The 27,148-nt window shown below is 44.9% G+C and overlaps 1 protein-coding gene across 1 annotated transcript in view; it reads left to right on the top strand.

The window, feature by feature from the left end:
* The window catches only part of LOC124787656 (MOB kinase activator-like 2), a 395,585-nt gene that overhangs the window by 91,011 nt on the left and 277,426 nt on the right, over nt 1-27,148 (top strand). The window lies entirely within an intron of this gene.

Below are 27,148 nucleotides of genomic sequence, written 5' to 3'. Positions count from 1 at the left end.
TTAAATAACACAGAATACACACTTCACAAGTGCAGATACGCAGTTACATAATATAAACCTACTTCTAGTCGATATAAGTGTTACAACTGGAAGGCACAATCGATCAACACAAGTATGCAACTGTCCTTGGGGGCCACGTGCACTCGTACTTTCAGTTTGCTTTTGCTCGGCACGGTGGCAACTACCAGCCGGCCACGTCCCACACAGCTCGCAGTGTACGTGCGTTGTTCGAAGAGCACCAGGTTGAGTTTACCTTACTCGCCGGGCACCAAACACCCCGGATTTAAGCCCAGGCGATAACTGTGGGACCATCTGATCGGGCTGTTCGCACCAAGTATCCAAACCGTGGAACCTAACGCAGCTGCTGGCAAGACATGGCTCCACGTCCCTGTCAGTAACATCCAGAGCCTTCCTACACGTCTCAACAGTGGTCCACGCTGCAAAAGGTGGGTACTCAGGCTTATGAAGGGCGGTCACATCAATGTGGCTGGACAGTGAATAATTTGTTGTTGATCCAGTAGTCAACCGTTTCCTTTAAAAAAATGAACTGAAGTGAAAGTGAGGCTGTTTAATTTTCAGTTAATTGGCAGCGTGTCTAGTTTTTTTTTTTTAGTTGCGGCGTGGAACAGTCGTTTATTTATTCCTTGTTTTGTCATTTAGTCAATTTAGTACTCTCTAGCAGTTGTCGGCGCCCAGAGTCGCGGAACAGACACCAGTCAGATGCAAATTTTAGTGCCCCATTTATGATTTTTGTATTGAAATACGGCTAGCATTTTCTGAAGTATTTGCATGAAGCGTAGTTTCGGATTTTGCGGAAGCGAAATGTGAACGATAAGCAGTTGAGACAGAAAGAGAGAGGGAGCTTTCGAGTTGTTGTGGTACTGAAGAAAGCTGAAAATTACATGGGTAGATCAAATAACTAATGAGGGGGTGGTACTGAATCGACTTGGAGGAAAATAAATTTGTGGCAAAACTTGAGTAAACCGAGGGATCAGTTGATAGGGACGCATCGTGGGGATTGAGGAATTTGAAAATGGAGGGATAAGGGGGTGGGGGTTAAAATTGTAGAGGCGACGAAGCCGGTTTTAATGGATGCAGGATGGGTAGTTCCGCAGAGGTTGAGAGCCTTATGCACGATAGACTAGCAGGAAAATTTTATTAAACAAATCTTCGGACTGAAGACATCAACTGGCATGATGCGTTATTTATAAGATGACATCAGCACAGTCCTGAAGTCGAAAGCGTATCGCGGCGAGATAAAAAAAAAAAACCTTGCTGGACTATTTCTAGTTGTGAGTGGAAGCACGCGAATATGTCAAATAGAAACGGAGGTACAATTTCAATCAACCAAGATCGCTATTGAACAGCGTTTATTATGATGATCGGTTTCAGCAAATTACGTTGACATCATCAGATATTCTGCAGTACATTTCACTGAATCTTGATCAGATGTACAGCACAAGATCTGATGATGGCAACGAAGTTTGCTGTACCCGATAATCACAGTAAATACTATACAACAGCGTTCTTGACTGTTTAAAGTTGTACTTCTGTTTCTACATTAATCTAGATCGCCTCCTAACTTGATAACGTCAATCATATACATGAATATACGTCGGAATTTTTTTTCTTCTTTTGTTGTGTAGGGACAAGGATGGCGGAACTAAAAGTCAAATTGCGAATTACTAAACTGCTATCCACGAACCCAGTACCTGTTGCATTTTGCCACGGGGGACTAAAATTCGATTTTCAGTGTTTCGCGTAATTTAAAATGCTGTCATAAGTTTAACATAATGAGACAGATCGAAGCTGAGCGTTTTGTCTTAAGGCTGCTTAACTAACGGCGCGCCTATGCCCGGAGGACTGTGTTCGTCCAGTATTTGAGAATGACTGCACTTAGCGAGTCGCCTCATATATAGCTTCATCCTACGTACATCCCGCGAAAAAACCATGATGGCAAAATTAGAGAGATTCGGGTCCACAAGTAGGCTTACCGGTAGTAGTTGGTTCCACTCATCGTTCGACGGAACAGGAAAGGGGAATGTGACTGGTATACAAAGTACCCTGTTTCCAGAATGAGATTTTCACTCTGCAGCGGAGTGTGCAGATTAAAACTGTGTGCCGGACCGAGACTCGAACTCGGGACCTTTGTCTTTCGTGGGCAAGCGCTCTAACCGACTGAGCTACCCAAGCACGACTCACGCCCCGTCCTCACAGCTTTAATTCCGCCAGTACCTCGTCTCCTCTCGAAAGGCAAAGGTTCCGGGTTCGAGTCTCGGTCCGGCACACATTTTTAATCTGCCAGGAAGTTTCACTTAATAGCTTATTACACTTTCGCTGTCTATGCAGTTAGACTTCAGCATCATCCATGACTTTTAATGTATTACTTCTGAACTACTAACTCTGTTCGCAAAACACTTATAGGCATTGTTTACTTGCATCCTAGAATGTACTTGAAAAATTATATCATTCTGCAACACATAGTTCAGAGAGATATGACGCCATAAACACCGAGATACGTGGAAAACTAGCAGGTGCTTAAATTGGAGCGCAAATTACTCATACTGTATTCATCCGTGTTTCATAATGAGAGCACTTAGCGGCTTCCAAGAAACATCAAGCATAATTTGAAAACTTTCGTGAACTTTTTCTTGTCTACATGCTTAAGAGTCATGTATTTAACACATTAACTCATCTGTAATCAGATATTTGAAATTGATTCATACGTGGGAGTTGGATTCTTTAAAGAATGGTGGATTTACTGGTAGTCACTTGGCAGTTTAAATCTTGTTTTGTATGTATAAGCAGTGAAATTCTCAAGCGATCGGCGAGGGGCGATTCCACTCGCTGCACATGCCAGTCACGGAGAGAAACCCTTCTCCGTCCTCCCGCTTGCCGCGGCTCCCCCCCGGAGCGTGGGAGGGTATCGCGTTCCGCTCAAGTCGATGGCGATCCGCGTTCGCCGAGTCGGCGCCGCCCACACCGAACGACCCTGCGGGTCCGCCGTAAACTGAGACTTGCCCGCCGTGTCGCGGCGCCTAGCTAAAGTCCGCCGTTAAGTATTCATTCGGGCCTTCAAGGGCCGTGCGTGCAGAAGTTTAGCCCATCGCAAACTGCAACATCTTTGCGTTCCTTCAAGCGTTTTCCATGTGCTAAGCAAGCAGTCTAACGCACCATAAAGTATGCGTCGTTATAAGAGTCCTAAAATTAAAACTAAAATGCATATTAGAAAACAAGAGCGCCCCCCACACCCACCCACCCACACACACAGACAGAGAGAGAGAGAGATGTAACCTTTGATTAAGACAGCACTAAATACATCCCAGTGAACACTTCACAACAGACAAGTTAACATGGTACAAGAACGTGTGTCCTGTGCTTAAAATGTTCAGTGATACATGCAGACCAGTAGCTTCACCACCAGTTCAACAACGGCACATTTAGAACAATATCAACATATACAGTATGTAAAATGAAATTTAACGAAACGGGCCTAGGTCAGAACTGTTACTGTTTTATATGTGCAGTAGCAGATGTAATTTGAAAGTGCTGACAACAAATGAAAATGTGTACCTATTTCAGGCCACTAATGATGCCTTAATAACTAAGGCGAAACGCGTCTGTTAAAATAGAAATTGCCTTTATTCAGTTACAAACAAGTGCTCATAACCTAAAAAAAAAAATAATAATAATACAAGACTCATTATGTTTGTTACGCTTCAGTATATAGTCCGGATAAGTTGTTAGTTTGGTTTCAAGTTTCCTTGGAGGTATTTCGTGAATTTTCGGAAACAGTGACGGAAAAAGAATAAAGATTAATATTGCAGGCAATCAGTGCAGGCCTCTTAGACTCTCTGCAGATGTGCTGTCATTTATCGTATAGTAATCAAAGATAGAAATAAGTCGCAAAATGATTTAACCATGATATTGTATGGTAAATAAATTGGCAATTGACCATAAACAATAAAAAGTGAGTTGCTCCAAGTGAGTAGTAATAAAATTCCGTTGAATTTCGGGTGTACAATAAATAACAGTTTTAAGAGGTTGTCAATTTATCTGAATTCGTACGGATTGCAATTATGAACAACTTAAATTGAAACGATCACATAGAAAATGTTGTGAGGAAGACCAACCAAACACAGCGTTTTTTATTTTTATTTTTTTTTATTTTCACTTGGTAATATGGAATCCGTACTAGATAGGACTTAGAAGAAGTTCAAAGAGGAGCACGAAATTTGTCACGAACTTTCTCCTCCGAATGCCAAAGTATTTGGTTGATCCGCACCTACATAGGGAGAAACGACCACGAATGAAATAAGAGAAATACAGCTCACACGGAAAGATCTACGTTCTGTTCAAGATTGGAAGGGTCGAGAAATAGTCTGGATGTGGCTGTATGAACGCTCTGCCAAACACTTAAATATGGAATACGCAGCAATCGTGTAGGTGTAGATGTGAAGCATTAGAAAATATAGGAATCCCAACGCACTTAGGTGTTCAGTCCCTGTACATGAATCAGTCTTGGAACATAATAATAATAAAGGAAAAGGATGTTCAGTTTCATCCACATTTTTAATGTCCATATTGACACAGACATAAAAAAGAATTAAAATAGTAAGTATAGTATTGCATGGTTGGCTGGAAGACATTGAGTTAAAGTTTGTTGCCTAATTGCAAAGGCCTTTCTTCCTTCGCGCACAATTGCACATTTCCATCACCGCTATGGTGTGTGTGTATGTGTGTATGTGTGTGTGTGTGTGTGTGTGTGTGTGTGTGTGTGTGTGTGTGTGTGTGTAGTGAAGAGCTATGGGAGAGGGTGACACCACTTTTCGAGTAGCATTGTGGGGACCGCCGGCCGACCTAATACTGGCGATAAAAATTTCACCATCAGAGTTGGAATCGAGTATCTCTGAGTCGAGGACCACCTCAGGGGAGTGCATTAGCAACCTCTGATAGTGTAATAGGTGATTGAAACAGTAAGCGATATTTTTCTTAACAATGTAAATTTTACAACTTCGTTGACAAACAGGTCATGATACACATTTGCTGAAAATGAAATACAGATAGCAGCACATTGAGCCAGAGTGACGCTACATATAGTGTGTCAGTTATTGGAAATTAAAGTGATGGGTTTTCGAGGATCAGAACCAAGAACAGCATCATCATCATCATCATCATCATCATCATCATCTTGGACATTTTCCAGCCTCTGGCCGGGTCTGTTTAGAACATAAGCTTCTCCATCGTCTTCTGTTTTGCCACCATCTCTCCGTCTTCACCTTTATCCTGTCTTCTCCTTCTTCTGGACGCATTCCTCCACTCCTTTCAGCCATCTGTCTCTCGGTCTTCCTGTTGGTCTCTTTCCTTCCAGTTTCAGCTCGTATATCCTCCTGGGTATCCTCTTCTCCATTCGCTTAACATGCCCATAAAATCTCAGCCTTGATTTCTCTACCGACTTCTGTAATGGTTTCACCTTCATTAACTCTCTGATCCTCTCATTTCTTAACATGTCTATCTCTGTCACTTCAATACTGTTGTCCACAGCTCGTGGTCGTGTGGTAGCGTTCTCGCTTCCCACGCCCGGGTTCCCGGGTTCGATTCCCGGCGGGGTCAGGGATTTTCTCTGCATCGTGATGACTGGGTATTGTGTGATGTCCTTAGGTTAGTTAGGTTTAAGTAGTTCTAAGTTCTAGGGGACTGATGACCATAGATGTTAAGTCCCATAGTGCTCAGAGCCACTTGAACCATTTTTTTCAATACTGTTCCTCAATAATTTCATCTCAGTAGCTTCTACTTTGCTTTTCTCTCTTCCTTTCATAACCCAGTTTCGGATGCATATGTCTGGATCGGGACATAGTATGACCTGTATATAACCTTTTTACTAATATGGGTATATCCTTGCTCCATATCAGGCTTCTGACACACTTCCGAAATCGTTCTGCCTTTCTGCCCCGCTCATTTATTTGTCTGTCGTTTTTTCCACCTTCCTGTATCAGGCTTCCTAGGTACTTGAAGCTCTCCACTCTCCTCAATCGTTCCCCACCAATTGTTATTCCAGTTGTCCCTCTCTCCTTCGTTCTTGTTGTGATAATCATCTCACTCTTACTTATAGTAAATTTCATCCCATATTCTTGTATTGTTCGACCCTGTACGTCCAACTGCTCTTGTACTTCCTCCTTATTCCACCAAATTATCAGATCATCCGCAACCACCACAGCTTTCATCTTTCCTTCACCAATTACTTGTGCTACTGTTCTCATTATATCATCCACCACTACAATAAAGAGTAATGGTGAAAGTGCACTTCCCTGCCTCAAGCCATTCCTCTGTTCAATCCAAGCTGATCTCTCTCCTCCCACTTTCACACAGCTCACACTTCCATGCTAATTTCCCTTATCCTACAAATAATCTGTTTTCCAGGGGTTTCCACACTTTGCTTCTACGTACGCTATCATACGCTTTTTCAATGTCCAGGAAGGTCATTAGTAGATCTATTCCATATTCATAATGCTGTTCCTTTAGTTGTCTTACAGCAAAAATTAGATCCACCGTGGACCTTCCTGTTCTGAAGCCATGTTGCACTTCTCTCATCCCCCCCCTCCTAATTTTACCCGAATTCGTGCTTCTAAAATTTTTTCGAAAATCTTTGCACAATGACACATGTGTTACCCCCCGATAGTTCTTGCACTCTTTTCTATTTCCCTTCTTAAAGATCGGGACAATTATTTCCTTCTCCTAGTCTTCTGGAATCATCTTCTGTCTCCACATAATTTCCATTGCTCGATATAGTCATTGTATCCCTACCTCTCCTGTTGCTCTCACCATCTCTACACTTAGCTCATCCAGACTTGGTGACTTCCCTACCTTCATCTTGCCCAATGGCTCTTCTACTTCTCCCCATGTAAGGTCTTTTTCTGTTTGCTGTTCCTCCTCGTTTTTTCTCCTTTGCTTGTTCCTCTTCATCCAGGTCTCCATTTGGGTTCATGAGTTCTTCAAAATACTCCTTCCATGTATTCTTGAGTTCCTCCTTATTCTCTACATCTTGGCTACTTTTGTTCACCATTCGGGCATAATCTGTCATACCGTTCTTTCTCTTACTTTTAATCATCCTTTGTAACACCTTTTTTGAATCTTCACTATCCTCCTCCATCATTCTGTTTCATCCACTTTCTTCTCTCCTCCGCCACCACTCTTTCTGCTTCTTTCTTTCTTGCTTGATACTCATCTCTTATCTCTACTGTTCTCTTCTGGAACCATACCCTAAAGGCTCTATTCTTCTTCTGTACTACAGCCTTTATCATTCCCTGAGCGTATTTCTTTTCATCTCTTTTTGTTGCTTGTTCTCCCATAGATTGCATCCACCGCACTTACTAATGTTCCATTGAATCTACCTCATTCCTCTTCAACCTTTTTAGTTCATCCTTTGGGATGTGTTCCTTTACTACTCGTAGTTACTGTAGCCTGCTTTTTCCTCCTTCAACTTCCATACCCTTATACGCCTTCCCTGGTTTTCTGTCTCTTTATTATCCTTAGTCACACTCAGGTTCATTATTAGCAAACGGTGGTCGCTTTCCAAGGCCTCTGATGGTATTACCTTAATGTCAGTGATGTTCCTATTCAAGTAATTATCGTGCAGGAAGTAGTCAGCTGTCGACTTTCTCTTTAAGTCTTGACTGTACCAGGTAATCTTGTGCGTCTTTCTTTTCCTGAACCGAGAGTTCCCAAACAGCAAGCTATTCCTTTGGCAGAAGTCCAGTAGTCTTTCAACTTTCCCATTTCGGCAGCCCCAACCCTCTGGTCCAAGCACACTTTCGCTGCCTTGTCTTTTTCTTCCAGCGTGTGCATTTAAATCCACAATTAGTATCCCATTCTTCTTTCCCATCTGCTTCTGGATTTCCTCTCCAAACTCCTGTTGCTTCTCTTCAGAAGTGCAACCCACCTGTGGCGCATACACTTGTATTCTCTCTATGGTCTTCCGCTTGAGTGATGTTTTGATCTTCATCATCCTATTACTTATTCTCTTCACTTCCTCTTTTAATCCATCTCTCCATTTCTCCTTCCCTCCTCATTTCCACTCCAGTACAGTCGGTAGCCTTTCCTCAGTTCCATCTCGTTTCAGCTAACCCCAATAGGTCTAACTTCGCTCTTTCCATCATATTTACTATCTTCTCCACCTTTCCAGTCAGTGCTTGCATATTTAATGTTCCAAATCTTAGTCCTTGTTTATAGACAGTTCGTTGTCGATTAAATCCGTCCTAATCGACTACTGGCTTGCTGGGCCTATCGTAACTTGCAAGATCCCCTCGCTTCTAAACTGATACTGTTATTACTCAGCCGCGAGTCCGTAGAGGGTGGTATATGTGACGTACAGTATGACTGGTCAGCATTTCCACCCGGAATTTGCGAGTGTAGGTCGGACCTTCCTTGATCCGCCTTGGTGTGGCGTGTCGTCGGATTTCCTCCTACCTGTGCGCGGTGCAGCTCTCGTAAATGTCCCGTGCAGATTCTTCATTGGCGCATTGGATGTCTCTGTCGGTGGAAGCTAATTATCTGAAATTACTGTCGATCAACTTTGGGGTATCTGTTAACTGGAAATTAACATTCAGAATGCCGTAATATCACTTGTATTCCTATTAGCTCAATAATGAAACACTCGGGTCACAAACTACTTGTAACCGAGAGCATGGCTACCATCGAACAAGACAGAAGAGCTCTTAACGCCGACTGCCGACTTTGGCGTGCAGTCCGTATCTCTTACTAGCATCGTCATAGTTCGTGGATTTCCGATCAAGTTCGTACTCACTAAGATATGCATTTGTTAATTAACTGGTGTGAATTTTAACGAGGCAAAATTATGATGAATAGTTTTAAACATCCAGAGGCTCCTACTATTCATGTTGTCGTAAATGACTTTAATTATCAAATATAAATAAACAAAATCGGTGACTTTGGCGCCAAGATGGCGGTACTTCTCGTCATGTATATTTCCCAGGCTAACGCTTGTTGCTACGGTCCAGCGCCGAGCCCTACCCCACTACGCGCGACATATTGTCGCTTCGTCACTTAGCCAGCCAGCGTGGGAAATGCTCTCCGACTCATGGCCGGCTACGGACTACAGCACTTCCTTACTATCGTGAATACATCAATGAGAGACAATAATTTATTAAAACTGGTAAAAATGTCTTCCTCACGTAAGAGGCACCTTACAAGCTTCACCAGAGCACCGTTAGCCGTCACTTTTCAGGGTTCCTGTAGAACCTTCACAGCTACCGTAGCGGTTGCAGGTCACTCACAGTCTCCACTGTACCACACTCCTACAGGCAATCCCTTACTTCATGCCGTTGCCCATCTCCCACGACTTGGACGAGGGGTTGGACTTCTGGGAGATCAAACAAGTTAATTTAAATGTCTGGCGTAGCATTTTAGCTGTGCAGAATCAGGCGTTAAGGTGCGGGCCATGTTTGTGCTACATTAAAAAGTAACGTTCAAAAGAAAGCGCAATCCCTGCTACACAAAGTAATAGCGGACGCGAAAGCTGGACTCTTTAAACTTCTGACCAAATGAGACAAATTCAGTCGCTTGAATTGACAGTTCCCCACCATGTAGCGGTATAGTCGCTCCTGGCTCATAAGAAGAATACTTATAATAAAATTATCAAATTGAATATAATGTTCAGTTACAGGCGTTTAAAAAAAAATACCAAATGAAGGGATCATCCCCGAGATGGAGTCATAGGACCCTTCATCCATTGAGATAATTTGTCGTGTGCAACAAAGAACGTACTTCCTGCAGGTAATCTCACGGCGATCGAGATTGAGGACACAGACGTAGAGATTGAGGACACAGACGCGGAAGGAACGCCAGAGGTGTGTTAACTGAGTGACTGGTCCCCCTTGGGCATAGTCTCTGCTTTAAAAGTAGAGTTTATCAAATCTAAGCCTCCCATTTGCCCAACATAATACTGATTTTACACACTTGTCTCTTTGCGTTTTCGCGAGTGCTTAAAATGATACCGCCTGCAACCCCCCCCCCCCCCCCCCCGTCTCTCTCTCTCTCTCTCTCTCTCTCTCTCTCTCTCTCTCTCTCTCTTACACACACACACACACACACACACACACACACACACACACACACACAACCTAAAACTTGTGAAAGAGAGAGAGAGAGAGAGAGAGAGAGAGAGTGTGTGTGTGTGTGTGTGTGTGTGTGTGTGTGTGTGTGTTTAGCCACAATAATTCTGAAGTTGAAAGATAACAGCGACTACTTGTCTTGGCACACTGTGTCGGTTCAGTGTCACCTTGAAAGGCTGTATCATTGTTAGGTAGCAACATCTGTATCGTAGGATGCACAGTGTTTGTAATATGTTAACAGCGGCAGTACATCAGCCTTTAAGGCGATCCTGCAGCCAACTAAACCTACACTTACTCTTCCTTAGGCTCTACCGAAAGGGTACTACGTCAATACAAAAGAACAGGATATGCTTGCATTTCTGGAGAATTTTTTCGTGGCTTTAATGCGCGGCTGTCTCTCGAGCATGAGCTATGTTTCACTCTATGGTAGGTTTCATCAAAATAGAGCAACTCTGTGATATCCGACCTTATCTATTCCTAAAGTAGGAGCTTCTGCTTGTCAAAACACAGCACAGCCGTGCTTCCAGAACATGGTCTGTTCGTTACACGCAACACTGTTCTTTCGTCCATAGAGCGCATCGAGTTTTCATGGTGTGTTGACATTCCTCTATGTTGCATGTAGTCCAGCATTGTCGGTTAGAATCGGTGACGCACGCTCGTCGAAGTAAGTTGCCTCACAATATCATTGGCACGTTGAGTAATTGATTTCAGAATCCGCCGCAGGCCAGCCCCGTCGGAGAAGAATGTACGGCAATCTGTGGCATGTTTACTGTGGCGTTTGAGTTTCTCGTGTTGTCTTGTGTTCAGCACCGCGAGCAGGTGTGCGGTATTGTGCTGTTTAACACACTGTTGTTAAGCCGGAGGGAACGGATTTCAATCCAGTATTCCGCCATCCATACGAAATCACCTAGGCGGGGTAAGAGCAACTGCAAAATCAAGCCGGGTTTCCTTCCTTCATTATTCTTGTCCTTCTGAGCTATTGCTGTGCCATTAAATGATCTCGACGGGGATGGGAAATTCAGCTCTAAGCTTCCTTCCTTTTTCAGGTTCACCCATTCTACATTTACATATTTACTTCCCAAGCCACTACACGGTGCATAGCGATGGGTGCGTCACAGTATTTACGTCACAGTATTTACGATTAATTATTGTTTTATTCTGTTCACGTACTGAGCAAAGGCAATGAAAGTATGCCTCCACACGCGCGCTAACCTCCTTCTCGGGAAACCTATGTGAGATAGACTGCGGCAACAGAATTATCTCACACTCTTCGTTGAACACTGGTTCTCAAAATTTATCGAAAGTCGTTTCGCGATAACAACGTCGCTTTTGTTCCAAAAAATGCATTTTAACTTCCCCGAGCATCTGCGTTAACACTGTGCTGTTCTGGAACAGTGTTAAAGAATTGGTTGTGCTACCCTTTTGCGTGCAATTTCCCTTACAGAATCGCTACACATTCCCAGAACGCTTCCAACACATCTTAAGTGCCCTACTGATATTGCTGCCATGTGTTCGTCCTATTTCATATCGCTCCTTAGTATTAAGAAGTCTTTCTGAATTTAAGATCGTCCGTGGGCGATAGTTTCCTGTAAACAACGTCGTCAGGTGATCGTGCTGCTGATCCTGTTTGGTAAATGGTTTGGTTACGCACACAATTTTTGAAAAAGACTGATCCAATTTCACAAGATTATATCGTATGTAGGAATGAAAATAGAAGTTTGGGGAAATTTTATCTTACGGATAGGGCTACAAAGTTTTTATTTTTAAAAGTTCTATCCGATTTAACAAGGGGATATTTTTCAAATAGATGCTCATACAACTTTCAGACATTTTTCACAAGTACGATTAGATTCAAAGTTCTCTTTTACCTTTTGCAAACTTTACTTGTGTCCTCTACCAGACGCGCGACAAACGTCCAGACGATAGTCAAACTCGGCCCATAATTTTGTGTGGATGTGTGGAGTTGCTACATACACACTGTTGCTGGACGACTTCGCAGATCACTCAAAAGTTGTGGAAAAGAGGAGGCAACTAGACGGACTCTTCTCCACAAACCACCAGCAAAAAATCCGTATTCCCCAGTATATCAGAGTACGGGTAAGGAGAATGAACGAACTAGTCGGATTCGCCAGGAAAACCCTTCCGGAGACCACGTCAGTCGGCGTCTTACTACTGGCGCCAAGGAGAACGTTCATTTTAGATGCTGACATTCAAATTTACGCAGATTTTCTGTCTTCATTCATATAGACGATATAATCTTATGAAGTCGGCTGAATGTGTGTTTTTGAAACACGCTATGTATTATAATCCCAAATAATTTATTGCTCAGAGGCAAAATTAAAATGTATCAAGGAAATGTTTATCTAGCACGGGAACATTGATCACTGCCTTTCTTGTAACTTCGTTCGTTACGAAGATATGAACTGCAGTACATCTTTTTAAATAGCGACGTATGTTTTTTTATTAGGTAATCCACTTCTCTTTAATACCTGTTCTTAAACGTATCAGTGTTACATTCACGTAAATATGATGTTATTAAATAAGTAACACAAGTTTCTTTGACTCTTCTGTACTAGCACACGATGTAGGCACCCGGGGTAACGTAACTCGTTCACTTTCTGGAGTTGACAGTAAACAAATGGGAACAAAAGAAAAAAAAACAAATTTGCATGCTCTATACAGGGTGGTCAGAAACGGCCTCAGAAACTTGTAAGCAGGTTGCTTGTAAGCTGAGCAGGTTGCGGTGAGAAATAATTGTTAAGAAATAAAATTCGAGACGTGTCGCCGTTTCCGAGTTAATTAGCATTGAAATTAGCCATTTAGGTCGTTGCACTCGGAAATTCAAGCGGCCCACCAGATACAATTAATGTCAGTTGTTCTCACATCGTAGATGTTAGCGCACAAGAGTGCTCAGTCTTTGGCTCAGGTTCGATCTTTACTACCGTCCCATGTCGAATTTTTGTATGGCTCTCTTGTGCGATTTTTAGGAAACGAGGCACACTGTTGGCGAAACCGTCTTTGGCAGACCGCCTGAATTTGTGCACACAATGGCGTGATTGGCTAACTTCTCTGCTAAGTAATCCGGACACGGTGCAGCGCTTCGAATTTTTTTCTTAACAATTATTTCTCAGCACAACCTATCATATAACACCATTACAAGCATTTCAGGCTGTTTGTGACCACCCTGTAGATGAGTAGCATATCTGCCTTCTCTTTGTTGGGGAACTGTACTCGCACGAACCTTCAGCTGATGACGGTTAACTGAATGATCGACGCACGTTGTCCTCGTGTTTCCTTTTGTTGTGTGCTAGTACAGGAGTGGCAGTCAGTTTTGTGCTACGTTTTTAATAACGTCATGTTTACGTGATTGGTTCAATGTGATACGTTTATGAACAGATCTTGAGGAAAGGACGTGGCTTACCGAATAAAAAATAAAAAGCGCTGTTTAAAACAGACGTACTGATCATATCTTGGTAATGAACAAAGCAATGAGAAAGATAATCATACTGATTAACGGTCACCTGGTAGCTAAACAGTGATTCGACTGGTAATTTTATTTTGCTTCTGGACAAAAAGTTACTGTAGCTGGTAAAGGTAAGCGGGAGACACTACGGAAGCGGTTGGTGGTGGATAATGGAAGGAATGAATCCCTCAGAGCAGAGGATTTCCTGAAAGTCGACAGCGTGGTATGTACCTAACTCTGGACTGAAACGGTCACGTGACCTATGTGATTGTTTTGTGTGTATACCTAGACGTTGGGTCGTGCTGGCTGCGGGCGGCAGTGCGCGGCCGTGACCTTTGTGCCGCAGCGCAGTTCTGCTCTGCTCTGCTCTTCTCGGGCGGCGCCTAACCCTCCGTGTCGCGGCAGCCCGCCGTACATCTCGGCACGGCGGTCTACGCTAGCGGCTAACTTTCGACTCGGCGTTCTGTTACGGCACACCCCAGCCCTGCCATGTGACGCTTGTCTTACTTCACCCCCGCGGCACTACTCTAACTTCATTCACGTGTCCGAGCAGTCACGTCTCACAGACTTAACCATCCTACTTTGTGCGACTCTTCTGCCTGTGTTTGCTGTTTCTCGAGAGAGTTAAATTTTGTCTTTACTTTGTTGAATTCTCCTTCCAAGATACCGTTCCTCTGGATGCTATTCTACGCTTACTTAAGAGAGCCAACCGGCAGCTAATTAGTTCTGTGAACCGGCGACGGGCTTTCCTGTGTATTTTCCTTTGCGTCCTTTTATTTTTTTTCTCCCTTACCTCCGCCTGGCCACTCTTCCCCCGGCGATCCTTCCACATGCGATGTACACCTCGATTTCTTCACTCCTGTTGGATGCCACGGAGATGGGACTGGTAACCAATTTGTATTCAGTCGGCCGTGACATCTGCATTACTTATGACTACTCTTTGCCTCTCGCTAAGTGACCCGCCCAGAAAGATTTTCATTTTGAGATTTTCATAACCGATTGGATTTAATACTGTGCCAAGCGCTTCGAGTAATGTAAGCACGTTGCATAAAATGACTTAATAATACCACTACTTTTTACAGCGGCGATTATTTAGTGCAAAGAACAACTTGTAGGCGTGCTCTTTGAAATGAGGCAAAATACCAGAAGCAAAAAAGTCTAGTAAATATGGGCTCTAAAATGAATACCTGAAGAGGTATGAGCATTTGTTCATCTTCGCTACTGTGAAACACATCTCTTCTATTCAACAAGTGCATATAGCTTTTAATGTATGATTTTAGACCCCTTATTTACTAGACTTTTTTTTTTTTTTGCTTCTCGTATCGTGTACTTTCAACTGAATGCATTAACGCCATTAATTATGATACACTCTGTATATCAGAGCTAAGCGATTCACAAGCGTGGCGACTGCCCTGTTCCAAGGTTAGGTAGAAATACCAGTAGCAACGAACCGTAGCTTAACAGCATTGGCCTATAAGTTGATGTAAATTTGATATTTCACAATGAAAAGTACATTGCGTAGGCGCAGAAGACTGTTAGCTTGAAATGTTGGCATCGTGCTTTCTTGCGGCTTCATGATCCTATATGACAAATGACATACGTTGCTGTGTTCGTGTGCAACCAGATCGTTATTATGTACCTTCGTGACTTCACAGGACAACAGAATGGTTGGGTACATTTAATTAATATTATTCGTGTGAGTGATAAGTTGTTCAGAGGGCGTGACTGCTACGGTCGCAGGCTCGAATCCTGCCTTGGGCATGGATGTGTGTGATGTCCTTAGGTTAGTCAGGTTTAAGCAGTTCTAGGTTCTTGGGGACTGATGACCACAGATGTTAAGTCCCATAGTGCTCAGAGCCATTTGAACCATTTGTTCAGAGGGAATGAGTATTGAAAATATGAATACCTTAATTTGAATACACCTAAAGTTGGTTAAAGTCAAATTAGAAATATTTGAAGTGCGTTAACGATATCTTGAGCGATTTGGATTTCTATATGTAACAGGCTGCACATAAGACTGTAACAAAGTTTCGGAGACGGGTGGCATGTACACAATCGTAACTCGATTTCCACAGGTATGTTACTAAAATCAATGTGTACGTCAACTTCGAAGGGCGACCCATACCTACCCGCTCTTCCTATAGGAAGAGAAAAAATATTTTTTTACCTAGCATTGTTGCCAATGAGTCTACATTCTACATTGTCCGGTGGTTGTGTTGAAACGATTATACGTGGTACCCGGTCTCGGCTAAGGATTTTGCTGAACTCTCTAGCTTGTAAAGCCAGGCATAGGAAAGAACTTGATCCGTCACAGTGAGAGTCAGCAAACGCTATTGCAGGGATCCGATGTGTAGTAAACTGTTCGGCTCTATAGAACTGCAAGTATTTCACAAAAAATCTACAGCCAACCACACCCAACGATCAGTATCAACCCATATTGCTGAAAATATTTTTCATAAAGATGGCTTTTATCCACATAGGTTCATGAAGTAAGACGTTGTTCGTGGTCTGGTATCCATACAGGCTCCATCCATACACGAGATGCATATCTACGAACTCTTCATCAGTAACCCTGTCCATACTGCTGTGTATTATTGCCAACGTACTACACTGTCGGAAAAATAAATGAGAGACAGAACCGAGTAGTCAACAAGTAGGATGAATGAATGTATCAAAATTCGTTTCTACATAAAACAAACAGCGCATACCTTCGTTATTTGAAATGCAGATATTTTCAGAGCAATACGGAAATAAAGATAAATGGGGGCAAGAAATGAAACGGAATGAAATTACTCTGTAAAGAGCTACTGGAGACGACGGGTTCCTTACAGCAAAACAAGCAGAGAATATCCTTGAACAAATAAAGTTTTGTTGGAGTATGGGTTTACCTTGTATATCATCTTGAGGTTGAAGCTCACTTTTTCCCGTGTGTAATTTCGAAGAAATGTGTTTTAGCAGAAAGTTTCAGCCTTCAGGAAACAAAATGTTATTTTCTTTTTCGTCCATACATGTTTCGGTGAAGTTTCACAAATGTCAGTGGATTCATTTTATTTTGTGTCGAATAGTAGGTAAAAGCTGGTATGATAGTGTATACAATTTTGGGGTTGTGATTATAATATTCTGAACATTTTAACAAAACGCACACCTTGATAGCCCGTACGTACTTTCATGTAGCTTTCTGCCATCGGCTGTACGTCTGATATTTTGGCGCAGTTCATCACAGTATTTCTCTGCAGTGCATATCTACACTGATGCGCCAAAACATGACCACTGGCCACCGCGAGGTGGAATGCAACCTGGTGGTGTTGCGGGTAAGTTAAGTGATAAGTTACGCGCGTAAGCGGAGCAGAGACGAATGGGTACTCATTCTAGCGACGATACGGGCCGTAAATGGGAAAGTCCACTAACGTAGGCAACTTTGACAGAGGGCATGTTGTTACGGCTCGGCACCTGGGAACGAGCATCTCGAAAACGGCGAATCTGGTTGCCTGTTTGATCGCTTACTGTCGTAAGCGTGTGGAAGTGGTTGAAGGACGGTGCACCATCAAGATATTCGATATCACGCCTCATCACAGAACGTGAGGTCCGGGGGTTTTCCCACGCTGTAAAGCAGGATGTGCGGTGATCTACGAGAGATTTGACGACAGATTACAGTGCTGGTGCAGGCAGTGTTTGAGAACACTCCAGTCAGCACGCACACTGTTGAACATGGGGCTCCGCAGCAGAGGATCTCTATACGTTCCGCAGTTATGATTGCAGAGGGCGCGGGATCGTCGACGTTTTGCGTGGATCACGTTTCTTGTTACACCAGGTCAATATCTGTGTTTAGATATGCCATCATCCATACAAACGGATGCTCGAAACATCCTCCGCACCACAGACACTGGCGTGTGGGGACAGTGTTATACTGTGGGGGACATTCACATGATTTCCATGAGTCCTGGGTCGAAGGCACCGAGACAGCTGAGGACATTATTGCGGACTATTTGCATCCCTTCATACTTGGCAACTTCCAGCAGCATAACTGCCCGTGTTCCCAAGACCAGAACGGTGCTACAGTGATTTGAGGAGCGTGTTAGTGAATTCTCGTTTTAACGCACCAGCTCCACTCGCACGAACTACCATCTCGTTATTTACTGGAATTGCGTGATATTTGCATAGATACGTTGCCACATATCTCTAGAAACTTATCACAGACTTATCGAATCCATGCCACTCAGAAGCAATGCTGTATTGCGTTACGAAAACAGACCAACACGCAGTGTGTGTTGAAAGAGAATGTTATGCTTGTAATGATACTAATGGTGGTCAAGATACTTTGCGCCTTATTATGTTATCCTAATGTAATTATTTGTTAGAATGCAGTGATCGCTTATGTCGGTCACCTTTTAAGGTTTGTTTGCCAGATGATTGTGATTGTTTGGAAAATGCTTTTTCTTATTATCGTGATTGATTCCATAGAGCCTTTGCTTATTGGTTGTTACTAGTGATGCGTTAAACAGGATCACCGCGACCCACCGTTACAAAGCTGGTGTGCTTGTGTTGGGCGCCCTCACCTGGGCAGACAAAGAGTTTTCCGCCGGTGGCCCCTCCCGTGTCCTTTCCCCGTGCCAGCGCTCGCGCCGCGCACTCGGGCTATCGATTGTCGCATCGCGGTGTCAGCTGGTTACAAGGTCGGCCAAAGGGCAGGCCACTCCATGTGCTACAAAAAGACACACGCCCGCCGCCTATAAATAAACGCACAGTCCAAGGCACTCTGTTAACGCCGTGACAGACCTGCTTGACTTCAATTTGCAGCCTCCGCCACGTCGCGAGTCGGAGCGACGCACGTCGCCTCCGTGGGTCCGTAGCGCCTGCGACAGTTCACAGCGGAGAGCTGCAAAACTCTCTCCGAATCTTAAGTACGCCACTGTTCCCGGGGCGTTTCTGCGCGCTGTCAGCATATTATTATCTCGTCTCGGATGTTGTCAGCAGCGCCGCTGCAACACATTGGGACACCCTGTTTGGAAATTGTATCAGGATCAAAATATGTTGACAAAACTATTTATATCCCAGCAGAGAAACGGCTAGGTGCAGAGCTTAGCGATTTGCATTCCTCGATGCGAATTTGGACTACCGGTAGTCTTAATAAATACACTAAGCAGAATTTTTCCTTAGAAATACCCTTTGTAATGCATATACAGGGTGAAGCGAAATTCGCGCACTCGGGCGTCGCAGCGCGACTCTTCACATGCTAGCGATAAAAACGTCCCTCACAAAATTTCGTCTGACAAGTACATCCGGGAAAAAGAGGACATTAAAGAGTGGGAGTCTGGCAACACTGTAACCACATGTATGGTAACTACCTCTGTCAGCACATGTTAGTCATGCTGTGCAGTGGATAGAGTTTTGGGTTAACATGCAGGAGGTCGAGGGTTCGATTCTGGGTTGAGCCATATATTTTTTAATCAAAATATCCACGGGTATGCTGCCGGTCTATAGTGTCCAACGGGCACAATATTTCGACGATCATACATGTCGCCATCATCAGGTGAACTGACGGACTGAGCTCCTGTGAACGTGCCGGCACGGAGATCCGTACGCTATGGCTGCTCAGAGGGAACTGGGTTCGGTCGCGGCGGCGGCCGATTTAAATACCCTCCGCCCGCGGCGCGCTCCCTCCGCCGTCCGCGCCCCGCGCCACGGTCACGCGGTGGAACAGATTGCGACGGCGTCTGAGATGACGTCGGTGTGATGGCTCTGTCCGCCGTGGTCGTCACAACTATACGTTTGCTCGATTTACTCTTGATTAACCCGATCGCTGGTTCCCAAGCCTTGCTAAGATTATAGCCACAGTCACGGCGGTTTATGAGGTCGTCATTGGTGCGAATTTCGATGGCCTCTCTAACAACGCTGTCCCAGTGTCTCGACGTCTGTACCAGAATCCTCGTGCGGTCATACTCCATGGCGTGATTTTCCGACAATGTTCAGCGACCGCCGACTTGCTCGGATACATCAGTCGAGTGTGCCTCTGGTGTTCACGGCATCGATCCTCGACGGATCCTCGACGGAGCAAACGTATAGTTGTGACGACCACGGCGGACAGAGCCATCACACCGACGTCATCTCAGACACCGTCGCAATCTGTTCCACCGCGCGACCGTGGCGCTGGGCGCGGACGGTGGAGGGAGCGCGCCGCGGGCGGAGGGTATTTAAATCGGCCGCCGCCGCGACCGAACCCAGTTCCCTCTGAGCAGCCATAGCGTACGGATCTCCGTGCCGGCACGTTCACAGGAGCTCAGTCCGTCAGTTCACCTGATGATGGCGACATGTATGATCGCCGAAATATTGTGCCCGTTGGACACTATAGACCGAAAGCATACCCGTGGATATTTGATTATCAAATACGCCGGGAGAAACTCAAGAATCACATATGTTTTTTGTTTGGTAAATGTAGTTCAGGTGGCACGGTATCTGGCACGTCAACAGCAATTGCAGTGGGTCCTCTAGAAAACATTTGCACTTACATACTACAATCGTAGAAATAGAATATTGGTCAGCTTTGAAAGAATCACTTTCCCCATCATGGGCGTGAATTTATTCGTACCACTTCATCTACTAGATGCAAAACCTTTTATCTTTGGTCCCATAGACTAGTACCAACTATTATTCTGGTCCATTACATTTCGTTAGGGCCTTACGTTACCAGTAGGACCAGTAACATGCTTTGCAAATAATATTCAAACTCGATTACTATTTGTATGTCTTTTCATCATGGTCCCACTAATTAGGCCTTCAACATTGAGTCTGGTAACCGCATGATGTTTAGTACATATCTCAGTGCATATTATTATTATTATTATATCGATGGAATTACGGAAACATCACGTCTATTACCGTTAGGGAAAAAGTGTAATTCGACACTGAACATTTCACAATTAGCAGTGTCGGAAGGAATCATGTAGAAAAATATCTGATAGAGGGGTAATGCGCATTCAGTGGAACAGCGCGCGAGACTGACGACGTGTTTATACTATAGGCGCTGTCCACCAGACAGGGACTAGTTGCGAGCGGAGTAACACGCCCATGAAAGACTCCAATGTTACATGCGTACACGTATCGAATTTTCGCATTGGAAACCTCTAAACCAGTGTGGCAGGCGTATGGCATACACAAACGATGAATGTGTGGATATGCTTCTGTTCCTTGGTGCATCTGATAACCGGGCTGGTGTTACCGCTCGTGAATATGCTGCTAAATATCCTCGCCGACGCCATCCAGATAAAAATGTTTTTCGTCGTCTGGAGCTGCGCCTTCGGGAATCAGTTTCTCGTTCCACCATCGTGGGACATAGGTCGTCCACGGACTCATCATACTCCAGCTACTGAGGAAGCTAGCCTAGAGGTCATACACCAAGAACCTCAGCGAAGTACACATAGGGTGCAAGGCAGCTGCGTGTCTCGCAATGCACGGTCGTTAACGTGCTGCACTAGCATGGGCTGCACCCCTACCATTATGCTTTCGCGCAACACCTGCACCCTGCAGATCACCATCAGCGGATGCAATTCTGTGAATGGTTCCAACAACAACAGGAAACCAGCATTCACTCATGAGGTTGTCTTCAATATACACAGTGCCCATCATTGGTGTGAGGTTAACCTGCACGTTACCAGCGACCATGGATATCGAGTTCGTTTTGGTATCAACGTCTGGGCCGAAATATTGGGCGACAGGTGTTTGGGCCCCTATATGTTGCCTGCCCAATTGACTGCACGAAGGTATCATGCGTTCCTCTCAAACTATCTACCTGATGCGCTGGGAGATGGCGGAGGATATGATTCCAACATGATAGTGTACCACTACACTCTGGAATTAATGTGCGACAGTACTTTCACAGAACATTTCCAGGGAAATTGCTTGTACATGAAGGTCCAGTTGTATGGCCACCGCGTTCACCCTACCTAAATCCCCTGCATTTCTTCCTGAAGGAGCACGTGTGCTCTACTACACCGACGAATGTGGGAGAATTGGTAGTGTCTGTTCATGCTGCTCTTGTTACGGTGGATGTAGTTTGGCTGCGAAGGGTCCAGAGCTGTGTGACCTGGCGGCTTGCACAATGTTTGAACGTGGACAGAGGTCGCTTCGAGGCATCTCTTCTGAGGACAGCGTATTCTGTTGTGAAGGTCATGCAGTTGTTAATACGGACATTATTATTGTCACTGGTTGCTAATGTACGCCATCTGAGCGCCGATACTACATGTAGTATAAATGACAAGTAGGTGTTGTGTTATGTACTGTGCTGTCATATTTGGCAACTGGAAACCGATATTGTTTTAGTAGTTATTCTGTCCTATGACAGGTCATTTGTTTCAACTGTCAATTTCTTAATTGTCTAACCACGTATTTGTTATGTTTAGCGTTACGAAATGGTCTAAACTTAGGATGATACATGTGACCTAAGAAACGGTGTATATTACAGAATGAAATGTCAGAATGAAATTAGAAATAAAAAAAGCGCCCCGACCAAGGATCGAACCCTCGACTCCCTGCATGCTAACCCAAAACTCTATCCATTGTACCAACTGTACAGCGTGACTAATATGTGCTGACAGAGGTAGTTACCATACAAGTGGTTACAGTGTTGACAGATTGCCACTCTTTAATGTCCTTTTTCTGCCGGATGTACTCGCCGGACGAAATTTTGCGAGCGACATTTTTTTATCGCTGGCATGTGAAGAGTCGCGCTGCGAAACCCGAGTGCGCGAATTTCGCTTCTCCCTGTATACAATGGACGAAATAGTTACTTGTAGTAAATTTCTTAAAAGGAATTCGTACAACTAGAAATGCTCGATGATTATCATCCATGCTTACAAAATATTTTCGCAGAAAAAAAACGGGCTACCTCTTACCACTTTCAGTAATATGTTTGTCATTTAAACGAATATTCTTCTGAACATGTAGCGTTAACAGCGTCGGAACAATACATTTTCGATTTGTCAAACGTCCCTTCAGGAGGCTCACAACTCTTGTGAGTAGGTGCTTGGCGAGCATGGGGCTCCAAGCCATTGCTGTCTTCTTCCTTTCCTGTGTTGCAGTTTTTCTCTCTGATTATATATTCTCTCTCCGACTTATTCTCTGGAACGTTCCCTGCTGACAACCTAGCTCGCTCGTATGTCGTAGATTCTTGCTTCTCCCTCTTTGGTCACTTATTTTTCGTAATGTATTTCGGTGAATTTATGTCCTGTCCCATAGCTGAGTTTGATATCCATACTTTTCAAGATTTCTACCGGTTGTGTGGACTATGTGGGGAAGGTTGCCCACTACCCAGTGGTGAAGGTGTCGTCAAGTATCCGTGCTGTGGTAGCCCCAAAGACCACACAGGGGTCGCACTGTTGATGAGCGAGCTGTCGCTTCCCCGCGCATTGGAGCAGTAGGTGCCTGCCCCTTCGGGAGGCACCGGGACTCCAAGCTCTGGCCGTAACGTCAAGTTGTTTTGCACTGGATGGATGGGGAGAGCCTTCGTTCGGAGTGGGCGGCATCGTGGCTGATATTTGGCGTCACGAAACGGCAAACGTTATTGGCAAATGGCCGCGAGGCCCCGGCAGTCTCTTCAGACATACTGCAATATAGTCCTAGTCGTTGCGACCCTAGCAACTTCTGCTGCTTTACTACACCATGGGACGAAAACAAAAACAAGCGACTTGTGGACAGTAATTCCTCTCAGTTCTTGATATGCAGACGAAGAGAGAGAAAGTTCTTTCTATCTGCTAAACCAAATGGCCGCGGTGGTTAGCGGTTCTAGGCGCGCAGTCCGGAACCGCGCGACTGCTACGGTCGCAGGTTCGAATCCTGCCTCGGGCATGGATGTGTGTGATGTCCTTAGGTTGGTTAGGTTTAAGTAGTTCTAAGTTCTAGGGAACTGATGACCTCAGATGTTAAGTCCCATAGTGCTCAGAGCCATTTGAGCCATTTGCTAAACCAATGTTTGTTGTGGCGAGTGTTGAAAACGTATTTGGCAAACTCTCTTCCGTTAAATTACAAAATGGTTCCATCTTAATTAAGGCAGCAAATTCTGCCCAGTCCTGGGACTTGCTATCATGTAGACAACGTGGTTGTGTACCTGACCGTAACGCCCTATCAGAATGCAGATCCGAGGGTCCAATTCGTACGTCGTGTACGTCGAGGCCCGGCACACAACAAAGTAGACACTAACGCATTCATACTAATTTTGAGGGGGATTCGCTTCCAGAAGCGGTAAAGATCAATGTTACCGACACAGTGTGAATCCATATTTCCCACCCCTGAAATTTTGTTTTAAATGGCAGCACTTCGGGAATATGTCTTCCCAGTGTGTACACGACTCAATTTGTGGAGACTGTGACCGACCACTTCACGAAAATTCACCTTATGCGCTACGACGTACCTATGTCAGTTGCGGGAAGGCCATCCTACCGCACCTCAAAATGTCCTAACCTACTCAAGAAACGCTAAATACAGAGACTGAAGGTCACAGATCGTCTCCCACATTTCGAAACTCGAAAAAACTTTAATCCAGTTTCAGCGATATCGAACTTTGCCACCGCCGTGGGCAGGTCGTTAGCAGCACCTTTTGCATACTCCCTCGATGTCGACATCCGGCAGTACACGAAAATAAACATGACCATGGGAATGAGAGGCCATCCCCTCTCGTAGTTCCTGCGGCACCGTCGTCGGTAACAACTCCCCACCCCAAGAGAGAGAAGCAACGCACTGTGCGTCACAGGGCAGCCTACCCCATTTCCCTTTCTACACTCACAGCAGATAAGCCCTCATAAGAAGTGTGAGTGAAAGAGGAGGCGGAAGAGGAGAAATATCGGTGGGAAATTACTCCGGCGATCTTGGAGGTGCCAGATCTCCCTCACGCTGTCGGACTCTGAACCGATATTCTTTGTGAACCGATATTCTTTGATAGTGTTCCGCCCAGGCAGACCGTGATCGTAGAATGGACCCTATCCTATGGCCCCTCCACACGGAAACAGGACACCCTCAACGTGATAATCCAATAAAACTGAGGTGATTATTACTGTCACCAGCCAGAACTGCCTCTATTTCATCTTGTTCTGTGATCTGTATTGCTCTCCAAGAAACTCACGGCATTGATATCATTCTCCCAGCTTCTCTGTTGGAACCGTGCTGGTCCCGACAGAGCATCTCAGTACCACATTGGAAGCAATAGCTGTACGAGAAAAAACTTCCCCACTTCTAACGTTAATTTCCCTCCAGACAGGGCACTTGCATAGCTAGAAGTGACCACCTTAATCCGAAAACTGCCCCCCCCACCCCTAATTGATGATTTCAACATGTACCCCCCCTCCCCCTATGGGAAAGTACCACTTTGTCTGATACCATTTTTAAACAGTTTCCTTCCGATCTCTTGACTTATCTCCTCAACGACGGTACTTGCACCCGATTCAGCGCCATCCATGTCACATTTTCAGCTGTCAACCTTATTGTCTCTTCCTCCTCCCCCACCCCCATCTCGTGGCTGGCCATTTGTGATACTGTCACTTCTGACGGAGCAATTACCACTTTGTGTTCTTGGAAGAGTCAAACTGGCAGTTGTGTATATCTACTGTTACTCTTGCCCCTCTCCTCGTCCCTACCCCTCCACTGCCAACCGCTGCCATGGTGGACCAAAGACACGGCAGCAGCTATTCAGGATCGTCTAAGGGCTTTGCAACGTGTCAAGCGACATCCTTCACACGCAATGCTTCTCACTTTCAAGCGGCTTCCCGCTAAGGATCGCTATCTCACTACACGAAGTAAAAAGGAACGTTGGGAGCGCTGTGTCTTCTTCTTTGGAACGTTTGCTTCTGTATCCCAGGTGTGGGCCAAGCTCCACAGGCTTCTGGGCCACCAAAGATCAACAGCTGTTCTAGGTCTCTTCCTTCAGGATGGTTTGGGTACCAATGCATCGGGTCTTGCTGATCACCTTGCAACCCACTTTGCGAAAGCTTCGACATCCTCTTCTTACTTAGTTAGCTTTTGAACGCATAAATAGGCTGAAGAAATCTCCTTATCATTAAAAAGCTCCCCCCCCCCTCCTCCTCCCACTGAATTATATAACGAACCTTTTACTGATTGGAAACTACTTCCTAGCCGGCCGGAGTGGCCGAGCGGTTCTAAACGCTACAGTCTGGAACCGCGCGACCGCTACGGTCGCAGGTTCGAATCCTGCCTCGAGCATGGATGTTTGTGATGTCCTTTAGTTAGGTTTAAGTAGTTCTAAGTTCTAGGGGACTGATGACCTCAGAAGTTAAGTCCCATAGTGCTCAGAGCCATTTGAACCATTTGAAACTACTTCCTACTCTTCATATGATACGGCTCCAGACCATGATTTAATTCCTAATCAGATGATACAGCGTCTGAATGTTAGTCAACGATTATATCTCCTGGAGGTCTTCAACTGTGTTTGGCTAGAAGATATTTTCCCTTCGCAACGACGAGATAGTACGTTGTCCAATCCATAAGGCAGGAAAAACACTAACTTCTGAACATCTGTCGACGTCTGCCGATCGAATAGCCTCATCAACGTGATCTGCAAATTGTTTGAAAGGAGGATTGTCCGTGGATTACACTGCGTTCTCGAATAACGGGGCCTTTTGTCTCCCAGTCAATGTCTCAGGAGGGATTGACGGGGGGAGGGGGGAGAGGGGACATCGACAAATGCATGAATAAACAGTCACAGAGGATCCCTCTATGACCCCACAGTTCGGCAAAACACTCGCGTCTCCCGCGCACCTTGAGGGGTACTTTAAAAATGTCTCTGTAGGGAGGGAGAGAGCCTTTAATTGGTTCCTAGGTGCCGGTGCGACTGATAACCATTCCGACACTCCTTAGCTGAATGGCGCTGTGTCGCTGAACAAATGCCTACTGTCTAACAGGTGTCGAAAGGGATGCCTGCCACGTCGGAGCCTAAGAATCAGTGAATGGCTCGTGTCTGAACAGGACGGTTTTAAAGCACCCGTTGAAGTTGTGCGAGTGGCACCAAGGTTGTTGCCGAACTGGCGATGGGGGGTCTTTAGAGGGACCCTTTGCCGTTTTATGCACAAGTTTCACACACACATAAACACACACACACACACACACACACACACACACACACACACACACTCACTCACTCACTCACTCACTGCCACCCTCCCCCCTGATCTCGCCACAGAAGGGAGCGAAACAGTAGGCCTGAAAAACACACAAGCTTCCTGTGCTGCTTCGGATGGTGTTCATATTTCGTCGAATGGGTTTGAACACACCTGTACACCAGAGCAAAAATTGCGGTCACCCTACACGCCAAAGGAGTAAGATCGCATTCAATGTGGCTGCAGGCCCACGATGTCCTTGGAGGAGTATTGAATCGTCCAGAGGGTGTCAGCAGTATTAAAAATTGGCAAGAACATCGTCCTGTTGCTTATCGCTCTACGAAATATCGTTTTCGACTACAAAATGTGTGAAAATGAACGCCCCGAGGAAAGGGGTAGTTTCATTGACGCCCTTTACGCCATGCTCTTGAGGCCTTTTCGCGTGGATTCTGAGCAGC

Source organism: Schistocerca piceifrons, chromosome 3, assembly GCF_021461385.2.
Source record: "Schistocerca piceifrons isolate TAMUIC-IGC-003096 chromosome 3, iqSchPice1.1, whole genome shotgun sequence".
In the NCBI taxonomy this organism is placed as follows: Eukaryota; Metazoa; Arthropoda; class Insecta; order Orthoptera; family Acrididae; genus Schistocerca; species Schistocerca piceifrons.
This window is presented reverse-complemented; position numbering and strand designations above follow the sequence as displayed.